The sequence below is a fragment of the Cetorhinus maximus genome, chromosome 14 (assembly GCF_964194155.1).
Source record: "Cetorhinus maximus chromosome 14, sCetMax3.hap1.1, whole genome shotgun sequence".
Taxonomy (NCBI): domain Eukaryota; kingdom Metazoa; phylum Chordata; class Chondrichthyes; order Lamniformes; family Cetorhinidae; genus Cetorhinus; species Cetorhinus maximus.
The window spans coordinates 23955839-23967989 of NC_135892.1; the positions used below are offsets into that span (position 1 = coordinate 23955839).

The 12151-nt window shown below is 45.8% G+C and overlaps 1 non-coding gene across 1 annotated transcript; it reads right to left on the reverse strand.

The window, feature by feature from the left end:
• Nucleotides 1-11312: 11312 nt before the first annotated feature.
• On the reverse strand, nt 11313-11425 carry LOC144690248 (U5 spliceosomal RNA). Its single transcript, XR_013578833.1, has one exon. It is a non-coding gene; the product is annotated as a U5 spliceosomal RNA (small nuclear RNA).
• Between the last annotated feature and the right edge of the window lie 726 nt (nt 11426-12151).

Sequence of the window (12151 nt, forward strand, 5' to 3'; positions counted from 1 at the left end):
AACAAGGTATTCAGATTTCTCTTTAAATGTTTATAGTCCCTAATCGGATTGTAACACAGGCATTAGCATGGGTGTGTCATTGGATCAACACTATTCTCAATGTTTTTTGCAGCAATGCTGCCACTGACTGCTGACAGGCTCCCCCCAGAGACCATAATAAGCTATCACATTGATGGTAAACTCCTTAACCTCAACCCGTTGAAGGCCAAAACCAAGGCATCAACTATTTCTGTAATAGAACTACAGTATGCTGACGATGTATAAGTTAGTGCTCACTCTAAAGAAGAACTACGACATATATCTCACATAGTCACTGAAGGCTACGAGAGCATGGGACTTGCCCTGAAACCAGGAAGACCAAAATCCTCTAACAAACCACACCAAATATATCAAATCAAACATACTCAACTGAGATTCATGGTGAATTGTTGGAAAATGCCTCTCATTTCCCATATCTTAGAAGCTATCCCAAAGTGCTGACATTGATGAAGAGGTATATGACTGAATCCAATGTGCTAGCTCAGCCTGTGGTAAATTACGAACTTGAATTTTCAAGAATCGTGATATCAGACCTGGCTTAAATCTCAAAGATTATCAGGCACTGGTTCTCCCCATGCTTCTTTATGATACTGAAGCTTGGGCAACCTAGAGAAGTCTCATCAAGGCCATGGAACAAGGCTATCTTAGACGGATCTTGTGAATCAAGCAGGGGACAAAAGAACAAAACGAGCATCCTCCAAGATGCCGACATGCTAAGTGTAGAGACCGTGATAATCAGCTCAGATGGATGGGACATGCTGGCAGAATGCCTGACTCAAGGCTGCCCAAACAGGTGCTCTACTCAGAGCTATGCATGGGAGCCCATCGTCAAAAATGGTGTCATCACCTGCAAACAACAGCAGCCATTCAGAGAGGACAGTGAGAGAGACAAAAAGAGAGGGCAGCTGCTTGAGCCAACAATCTACCACCACCTCTGCCAGCCAACAACCAATGTCCTTACTGTGGGAGAGCCTGTAAGGCTAAGATAGGGTTCATAAACCATCTGCAAACCCATAGTTAGCACTGACATCTCACTAAAACCCAGTCATCCCCAAGGAAGAATCACCCATGACACAGAGGAATGCCGATGATGATGACTCTATCTAGATCTTTGCATTGAGACTGCCATTGTGAGAGCAGCCTCCTCTGGAGATCTTTCCTCCATGGGCTTCAACCCATGGTCTCCCAAACCCACACAGTTTGCTTCTACCTCCTTCCCAAGATACGCACACAGGATTGCCCTGGTAGACCCAATGTTTCAGCCTTTTCTTGCCCTAGAGAGCTCAACCCTATTTTTCCCCCTTTTGCATCTATACCTGTGATTCTTCAGATGCCCTCCATCACTTTAACAGTTTCCAGGTCCTAACCATTTCCTTTTCATGATGGCTGGTCATTCGTTCTACACTACACCCTATCAGAATGGTCATAGAGTCATTACAGTACAGGAGGCCATTTTGGCCCATCAAGTCCATGCTGACTCTCTGTAGAGTAATCCAGTCAGTCCCATTCCTCTCGTTCTATCCCCGAAGCCCTGCATGTTTGTTTCCCTCAAGTGCCTATCTAATTTCCTTTTGAAGTCATTGATTCACCTCCACTTCCACCACCTTTGTGGGCAGCAAATTCCAAATCATTTCCACTTGCTGCTTATAAAAGTTCTTTCTCACAACCCCTCTACATGTCTTGCCTAAAGCTTTAAATTTGTGTCCCCTAGTCCTTGCACCATCAGCTATACTTTGTCTACTTTATCTAATTCTGTCATAATCTTGTACAGCTCTATCAGATCATCCCTTGGAACTCCTTTGCTCCAAGGAGAACAACCCCAACTTTACCAGTCTAACCTTGTAGCTAAACCTTCTCATCCCTGGAACCATCCTGGTATATCTCCACTGCACCTTCTTAAGGACCTTCACATTCTTTCTAAAGCATGGTGACCAGAACTGGACACACTACTCTGGTTGTGGCCTAACCAGAGCTTTATAAAGATTCAACATAACTTCCCTGCTTTTGTATTCAATGCCCCTAATTAAGAAGCCCAACATCCCATATGTTTTGTTAACCATTCTCTCAATGCACCCCTTCAAAGACCTATGCACATGGATTGACAGTTCCCTCTGTCCAATGCACTCTTTATAACTGTGCAATTAAGTCTATATTGCAAGCCCTCTGCTTCTTCTATGAATGGTGGACCAACCAGTCCCCATCCACTATCATCCTCCTACACCTAGCTGAGTGTTCTCACATTGAACATCTTCTCCTCTAATTGCGCACACTTGGTCCAAATAAAAGGAGTTACTATGAGAATCTGTGTAGATCCTGTTTATGCCTGTCTTTTTGTGGGGTATGTGAAACGTTTTTTTGTTCCAGTCCGACTCAGGCACCCTCCCTCAACTCTTTTTCCAGTACATTTATGACTGTATCTGCAGGCTTTGAACTGCTACGGTGACAGTGGTCCTTGCTAAATAGGTTCAGGACAAGCCAGGGCCCCTGTGCAGCCAATCTTTTTTTTTTTTTGTAAAAATATACTTTATTCATAAAATATCTTCAATCACATTCCAAACCATTTCAAAAACAACATTACAAGGGTACAATCCAGGTTAAACTTTTACAAAATGTATCACCAGGTGCATCAGTACAAACAATATTACAATCATTTACAGCCTTTCATTTTGATCTGTACAGCCCGAGGGGCTCTAAACAGTTCCCAGTCTCTCGGTGCGCTGTGGTAGAAAGGTCTCAGACAGCGACCCTTCCCCATTGCGCCGATCGGTCAGCACAGTTCCCAAAGAACATGGCCTCGCTCTTCCCACGATTTACCTTGGCTCCCGAGGCCAGTTCGAACTGGTCGCAGATGTGCATCAGTCTGCGCACCGACAGCGGATCCGAGCAGAAGACGGCGACGTCGTCCATGTACAGGGAGGCTTTTACCTGAGTGCCTCCACTGCCTGGGATCGTCACTCCTCTTATGCCCGGATCCTTCCTGATGGACTCGGCAAAGGGTTCTATGCAACACACGAAAAGGACAGGCGAGAGAGGACAGCCCTGCCTGACTCCAGATTTAATCGGAAAGCTATCTGTTTCCCACCCATTGATTGAGACTGCGCTACTGATGTTAGTGTAGAGCAGTTGGATCCAATTTCGAATTCCCTCCCCAAACCCCATTTTGGAGAGCACATCCCCCATGTAGGTGTGCGATATTCTGTCAAAGGCCTTCTCCTGATCCAAGCTGATGAGGCAGGTATCCACACCCCTGTCCTGTACATAGGCAATCGTATCCCTGAGCAGCGCCAGGCTGTCAGAGATCTTCCTGCCTGGCACAGAGCAGGTCTGGTCAGGGTGAATCACCAATTCCAGAGCGGATTTGACCCGATTGGCGATGACCTTGGACAGAATCTTATAGTCCACATTCAACAGTGAAATGGGTCGCCAATTTCTAATTTCCTCCCTTTCCCCCTTATGCTTGTAGATGAGGGTGATGATGCCTTTCCTCATGGATTCTGACATACTACCGGCCAGGAGCATACTCTCGTACACTCCTAGCAGGTCTGGGCCGATCAAGTCCCACAGAGCCGAGTACAACTCCGCCGGCAAGCCGTCGCTTCCGGGAGTTTTACTCTTCTCGAAGGACTCCAGGGCCTTAGTCAGTTCATCAGGAGTTAGCGGTTTGTCCAGGCTCTCCCGCGTACTGTGGTCTAAGACCTCCGTGATAGAGGACAGGAAGGACCGGGAGGCCGTGCTGTCCGTGGGCTTCACGTCATACAATCCGGCATAAAAGGATTTGCTGATCCTCAGAATGTCGGACCGTGATGACTTTACTGAGCCGTCTTCTTCCTTCAGGCTGCTGATCACAGAGCTCTCTCTGTGTACCTTTTGGAAGAAGAAACGTGAGCACGTCTCATCCTGCTCCACGGAGCGGACTCTGGAACGGAAGATGATCTTGGAGGCCTCCGAGGCAAAGTGCGAGGCTTGCTGGCCCTTCACCTCTTGGAGCTCCTCCTTGACATCGACCCCCATCGACTGCAGCCGGAGCAGATTCTGCATCTTTTTCTGGAGTCGGGACATTTCCCTCTGTTCCTTTCTAGCTTTCTGGGTGCCTTTGAGGATGAAAAACCTCTTGATGCTTCCCTTGATCGCTTCCCACCAGTGTGTCAGGGACTCAAAGAGGGGTTTCACGGTTCTCCAACCTTTGTAATCCCTCTTGAGCTCCTCAATGTTCTCTGGGGTCAGCAGTTGCACATTTAGCTTCCATGCCCCCCTGCCCACCCTCAGGTCCTTCTCCAAGTGGCAGTCCGCTAGTAGGAGGCAGTGGTCAGAGAAGAACACCGGCTTGACCTCGGTGGATCTGACTGTGAATGCACGGGACACAAACAGGAAGTCTATCCTGGAACGAATGGACCCGTCTGGCCGCGACCAGGTGTATCTACGCTGCGCTCCGTCTGCAGGGTTGCTGAAGACGTCGTGCAGCTTGGCATCCTTAACTGTTTCCATCAGGGATCTGGACGTAGCGTCCAATCTGCTGCCGGCCCTGCCGGATCGTCCAGCCGCATCGATGATGCAGTTGAAGTCACCGCCCAGAATGACCGGCCTGGAGGTCGCCAGCAGCAGTGGGAGCTGCTGGAAAACCTCCAGCCGCTCAGCCCCTTGTGACGGGCCATACACGTTAATTAACCGGAGTGGAGCGTTCTTGTACATTACGTCTGCTACCAGGAGTCGCCCGCCCACCACCTCCTTGACCTCGGAGACGGTGAAGTTGCCTCCCCGCAGCAGAATACCCAGGCCGGAGGAACGAGAGTCGTTTCCGCCCGACCAGATCGATGGCCCGTGGGACCACCATCGTGACCATTGCCTGTAGGAGCTGAGGTGCGGTATCGCACACTCCTGCAGAAACAACAGGTCAGCTTTGACCTTGGCTAGGTAGTCCAAGGTCGCAACGCATCGCGTAGTAGATTTAATGCTACGCACATTTATGGATACAATCTTTAAACCCATTTTAAAGCATTTATTCTCCTACCAAACCCACTGTCTCTGAGAGTCCCAGACCTTTAGTCTGCTCCTTCATACCCGTAGTGAGCTCAAATTCCTTCACTTTGGATGGGCTGAGGTAGATCTCCTTGGCCGTGTTCTGCTCCGGTGGCATCTGGAGGTTCACGTAGAGAGTGGGTTTTGAGATGACCTTTGCTGGAGAAGCTTCTCCAAAACTCACCCCCTCTGGGGTGTTGCTGTTCCCGGCTTCCTGGAGCTGGGGTGCGATGATTGCCTCACTGCTCCCAGATTCCAGGGGCTGTGGTGCACTGGCATCCTCAGGTTGCAGGCAAAGTTGGGGTGCGCTGGTCTCCTTGTTGTCTCCAATTTTCTGGAGCTCGGGTGTCTCGTCCTCCAACGCCCTGGAGCTTTGCCGCCTCTTCTGTCGGTGCCGCCCTGGCACTTCATCATCCGAAGAGCTGCTGCCCTTGTCATCCGTGTCGGATGGGAGACGCCTCTTGCCGCTTCTCTGGGAAACGCCTTTGCTTCTTCTTCGATCCCTCTTACTTTTCTTGTTCTTCACCGTCCGCCACTCCCCCTGCTGCTTTTCCACTGCTGCCTCCTCCTCCATTGATTCGCTGTGCAGCCAATCTCCACCACTAGGGCCTCAGTACAAACTCCTTATGCACTTGTGGAGAGACACAGACAATGTTGCACATTACCGAGGAGTGTCCCCTTTACAGACTAAGTGGCGGACTAATCACCTTAAACTCAGCAAATGAGGAGGCTATCGCTTGGCTTCGGGGATTTGCATTCGCTAAATAATAAAATAATAATAATGACTGTATCTGGGCCATTTCCTGTTCTCACCCTGGACTGGAAAATCTTTACTTCCAAGCTGTACCCTTTCCTTGCCTGCACATGGTCCATGTCTGACTCCTCCCTTCCCTTCTTCAATTTCTCAGTCTGCATTTCTGGGCATAGGTTATCAATGAATATTCACTATAATCCAGAACAAGGGGAACTTTATGGTGATTCTAGAAGGGAGGACAGAGGTGCAGGAAATGAAACGGACAGTGTCAAGGTCCAGTCAACCATGGTGGAGGTGATCCTTAGTTGAGGTAAAAGGAAGACATATCGAAAAGGGTGGCATGGACAGTGGCATCATCAGAACAGATGTGACAGAAACAGAAATTGGGAGAAAAGAATAGAGCCCTCACAAGAAAGAAATATTTGGATTTATATAGTGCTTTTCATGACTACTAGATGTAGCCAATGAATGACTTCTGAAGTGTAGTCACTGTTGTCATGCAGGAAACATGGCAACGACCTTGACTACACTTCCTGGTGCCCCACAGCACAAAAATGAATACCGACACCTCAATGCAATACTGAGGGAGCACTGCCTGTTGAAGGTGCAACCTTTTGTATGAGACGTTAAACCAAGGCCCCATCTGCCTGCTTGGGTGGAAGTAAAAGACCCCATGGCACTATTTTGAAGAAGAACAGGTGAATTCTCCCTGTTGCCCTGGCCAATATTTATCCCTCATTCAACATCACAAAAACAGATTGGTCATTATCCCATTGCTGTTATGGGAGTTTGCTGTGTTCTGTTGACTAGCTGGCAGGAGGATGGGCACCATCATATAAAAGTAGGAAAGAGGAATAAGGGACATAAAGTGAGAGTGTTGGACAGTACTAGAAAAGGTTATAGTTCCACATCAGATAGGAGTGGACTAAGAAGGACTACGAAGAATACAAAAGACTGATTTGCAATGCATGCATGTAATCGCACACAGCGTGGTGAATAAGGTTGGTGAGCTACAAGCACAAATAGCCATGTGGGGATATGATGTAATAGCAATTATGGAAATGTGGCTTAAAAATGGTGAGGACTGGGTATTTAGTATTCACAGATGCAAACTGTTCAGAAAAGATAGAGAAGGGAAAAAGGGGAGGTGGCATTCCAGTACTGGTTTGGGAAAGACATGTTGGAAAGGAGGGGTGACCTTGCGAGGGAAAGGACAGAATCTATTTGGTTAGAGTGAGAAGCAAAAGGGGCATGGTCACGCTACTGGCAGTATTCCATAAGCTTCCAAGTACTGAGAGAAAGTTAGAGGAACAAATCTGCAGGGAAATCAGAGAAATGTACAAGCACTATAGGGTGGTGATATTGGGAGACTTTAATTACTCAAATATTGATTGGGATAGTGTTAGAGGAAAGGGTAACAAGGGGCAGGAATTTCTGAAATGCATTCAGTGGGACCTCCTTGACCAGTATGTTCTCAGTCCAACCAGAAAAGAGACATTGTTGAATCTGGTGCTGGAGAATGAGGTGGGTCAAGTGGACCAAGTGTCTGGAACAGTGGGTGATCTTTAAGGAGGTGATGCTTCAGGTACAAACTAGGTATGTACCAACAAGGACGAAAGGTAGGGGAACCAAAGCCAGGGTTCCTTGAATGAAGAGGGAGATGGAGAATATGATAAAACAAAAAAGAGGGTGTATGATGCATGTCAGGTGTAAAGGGTTAACATCAGAAGCACATGATGCTGATGTAATGATGTTTAATATACGGTTGAGTAAAAGAGATCTGGAGGGAGGAGAAGTTCCAACCTTGTGTAGAGTTCCCAATATGTACATCGTGGTTGTAAATAAAGAGTAATGGTTTACTTTGGGAGAATAGACAAGCCCCAAAGAACCCCTTCTAGACCTCAAACACATGTTGAAAATTGTGGCAGCAGACAGCGGGTATAAGACCCAGGCAAACTTTAAGGACCAGCTACAGACCTGATAAGTCAAGAGATCCTTGAAAGATGGATGAAAGGAACAGATTCAAGACTCAACAAAAAGTCGGAGCTTCACGGCTGCAGCAGATGCAAGCTGAGCCACAGACCTGGAATCCGGACAGCAGTGAGCACAGACCCAAAGCAACAAGCAGCACTAGTGAAGCAGCAACAATTCCAGGGCTCAGTAGAAGTATGGAATCCAATTCAAACATTCTGCTTCCGCCATCTTTTCAGGAAGAGAGTTCCAAAGGTTCACAACCCTCTGAGTGAAAAAATTTGGCCTCATCTCTGTTTAAAATGGGCGAACCCTTATTTTTAAACAGTGATCCCTAGTTCTTGATTCTCCCACAACAGGAAACATCCTCTCCACATCCATCCTGTCAAGACCCCTCAGGATCTTATATGTTTCAATCAAGCCGCCTCTTACTCTTCTAAACTCCATCCGATGCAAGCTTAGTCTGCCCTACCTTTCCTCATAAGACAACCCACCCAGTCCAGGTGTTAGTCTGGTAAACCTTCTCTGAACTGCTTCCAACACAGTTACATCCTTCTTTAAATAAGGTGACCAATACTGTACATAGTACTCCAGATGTGATCTTACATCTGAAGCATAACCTCCCTACTTTTGTATTCAATTCCCTCGCAATAAATGATAATGTTCTATTAGCTTTCCTAATTACTTGCTGTACATGCATACTAGCCTTTTGTGATTCATGCACGAGAGATCCTTCTGCACCTAGATCCCTCTGCACCTCAGAGTTCTGCAATCTCCCACCATTTAGATAATATGCTTCTCTTTTATTCTTCCTGCTAAAATGGACAATTTCCTATTTTCTCACATTAAACTCCATCTGCCAGATATTTGCCCACTCACTTAACCTATCTATATCTCTTTGTATCCTCCTTATGTCCTCTTCACAATTTACTTTCCTGCCTATCTTTGTGTCATCAGCAAATTTGGCAACCATCCCTTCATCAAAGTCATTTATATAAGTTGTAAACAGTTGAGGGCCCAGCACTGATCCCTGTGGCACTCCACTTGTTACATCCTGCCAACCTTAAAAAGACCCATTTATGCCTACTTCCTGCTTCCTGTTAGCCAGCCCAGCTTCTATCCATGCCAATATGTTACCCCTATACCATGAGCTTTTACTTTCCGCAATAACCTTTGATGTGGCACTTCATCAAATGCCTTCTGGAAACCTAAGTACAGTACGTCCACCTTTATCTATAGCATATGTTACTTCCTCAAAGAACTCCAATAAGTTGGTTAAATAAGATTTCCCTTTCACAAAACCATGTAGAATCTGCCTGAAGACCTTGAGCTTATCCAAGTGCTCTGCTATAACTTCTTTAATAATAACTTGTAACATTTTCCCTACGACATATGTTAAGCTAGCTGGCCTGTAGTTTCCCGAGTTCTGTCTCTCTCCCTTTTTGAATAATGGAGTTACATTTGCTATCTTCCAATCTAATGGGACCTTCCCCAAGTTTTGGAAAATTAAAACCAATGCATCAACTATCTCACTAGACACTTCTTTTAAGACTCTAGGATGAAGTCCATCGGGACCTGGGCTCTTGTCAGCCCGCAGCTCCAACAATTTACTCAATACTACTTCTCTGGTGGCTGTAATTTTCCTGACTTCCTTCCCCGCTACCATTTCCTGGTTTATAGCTGCTTCTGGGATGTTACTTGTATCCTCTATTGTGAAAACTGATGCAAAATACCTGTTCAATTCATCTGCCACCTCCTTGTTTTCCATTATCAATTCTCCAGACTCACTTCCTATAAGGCCAACACTCACTTTGTTAACTTTTCTGTTTTAAATATGTATAAAAACTCTTACTATCTGGTTTTATATTTCTGGCTAGCTTTCTCTCATACTCTAATTTTTCCCTCCTTATTAGTCTTTTAGTCATTCTTTGCTCTTCCTTATATTCTGTCCAATCTTCTGGCCTTCCACCTATCTTTGCACAATGATATGCTTTTTCTTTATCTGAAGAGGAATGTCAGCACATCCATGGCAGGGAACTGGGGTTTGTATGTGTATTGTCATGGTACGGTTCCTTTGTTTTTTTTTGTAAAAATATACTTTATTCATAAAATATCTTCAATCACATTCCAAACCATTTCAAAAACAACATTACAAGGGTACAATCCAGGTTAAACTTTTACAAAATGTATCACCAGGTGCATCAGTACAAACAATATTACAATCATTTACAGCCTTTCATTTTGATCTGTACAGCCCGAGGGGCTCTAAACAGTTCCCAGTCTCTCGGTGCGCTGTGGTAGAAAGGTCTCAGACAGCGACCCTTCCCCATTGCGCCTTTGCGGCAGCTGCCCCAAGCTTTAGTGCGTCCCTCAGCACGTAGTCCTGGACTTTGGATTGTGCCAGTCCGCAACAATCGGTCGGGGACAACTCTTTGTGCTGGAAGACCAACAAGTTTCGGGCAGACCAAAGCGCCTCTTTCACCGAGTTGATGATCCTCCAGCTGCAGTCGATGTTTGTCTCGGTGTGTGTCCCTGGGAACAGCCCGTAGAGCACAGAGTCCTGTGTCACAGAACTGCTCGGGATGAACCTCGACAGCAACCACTGCATCTCTCTCCAGACTTTCTTTGCAAAGGCACAATCCACAAGGAGGTGAACAACGGTCTCTTCCCCACCACAGCCGCCTCGAGGGCAACGTGCAGAGGGGGTGAGCCTCCTGGCGTGTAGGAAGGATCTGACGGGGAGGGCCTTTCTCACCACCAGCCAAGCTACGTCTTGGTGCTTGTTGGAAAGTTCTGGCGATGAGGCATTCTGCCAAATGACTTTGACAGTCTGCTCGGGGAACCATCCCACAGGGTCCACCCTCGGTTCCTTTGTGTCAGGAAGGTAAATGCTGGCTATGTAGTTAGGATATTTTCACTTGTCTGGCTTGTATTTATATATATATTCTTGCACCATTTATGAATAAAGTTTATTTTACAGCTATGATCAGAATATGAAGTTATTAGGAACTCAACTTTCAAATAACTCACTCAAGTAATCCTGAAATAATTTGTAGACCTGCTGTCGATCAAGTGTTGTTTTCTCAGGCCAGTGATTTTAATGTTAAACAGCTCTTCCCTCCATATTAGAGTATGTCAATATAGTGCAGAGAGGATGGGGCCAGTAAAGTTGGGAAAGTATTGCACAGGATAAATTAACAGACAAAGTTAGATCCATGTACACAATCTTTATGCACAGACATATCTTGGGAGTATAGGAATTATTTTGGACAATTCATTTTGGTCTAGGTCCCTATTCCCCTCTCCTCTGTATTCATGACTGGTAGGCATAAATAGAACTTGCAATAATCTCATTGAAGCATTTACATGACAAAATAAAGACTTTTTGGCCCATCACGTAAACGCTAAGCATAACGCAGAGCACTCGAAAAGCCAATCATAATGCATAGTATTCGAGAAAGCTCCGAAAAAAACGCTCCTCAGCAAATAATACAACCGTAATAAGATCAATCTGTTCTTTATTCGTAAGACAGCCCCACTAAAGCAGGGCCACAAAAAATTAACTTAAACTCTGAGTGCTCCTCTCCACGGAAATCTTTAGTAAAAGGCGAAAGATTTATACGATCTGAAGAGAAACCAGAGCATACTGGCCAATAATGCAACCCAACTCTCAACCCACCACGCACTTAGCTCTTTAACATCATACTGAACCAACGTACCGACAGTCAACTCCGACACTAGAGAAAGACCAATATAACTGACATGGAGTTTAATAAAAATAATCAACTAAAATACGGTAATAGCCTTTAAAAAGACGAATAACTATTAATCTTTTCGCACAGCATTATAGTTATGTAAATGAGAGGGCGGGGCCTATCTGGCTGCTTCCCGCAGGAAGTTGATGTTGTCGAATGGATTGTGGGCACTGTATTTGTTGTTCAGTGGTTGGGCAGAGAGTTTATTCTTACTTCTCTCACTCAAGTGAGAATTTTTTTTAAGAACCACGTACAGCTGGTGCTGAAAATTAGAAATAAAAGCAAAAAATTCTGAACATACTCAGCATGCTTGGCACCATCAGAGGGTGTTCCGACGTATGGTTTTGCACCAGAAAGTCAGTTTTTGCCAGTTTGGCTTCATAGTGAGTGATTTAACCCTTAGTTCGCTTAGCATAAGCAAGGGCCTGTGTTCAATCCTTTCCTCTGCAGCAGCCTCAATGTGACGGGGATGCAAGATCAGGTTTGTTTTCAAACTTCGCCCACCCCCACCACCGTGGTCTCTGCAATGACACAGAATCGCCAAATGTAATGATGTCACCACATGCGTGGTGACTTCATTCGACCACACGGTGACGCCATCCAGTGGACGATGATG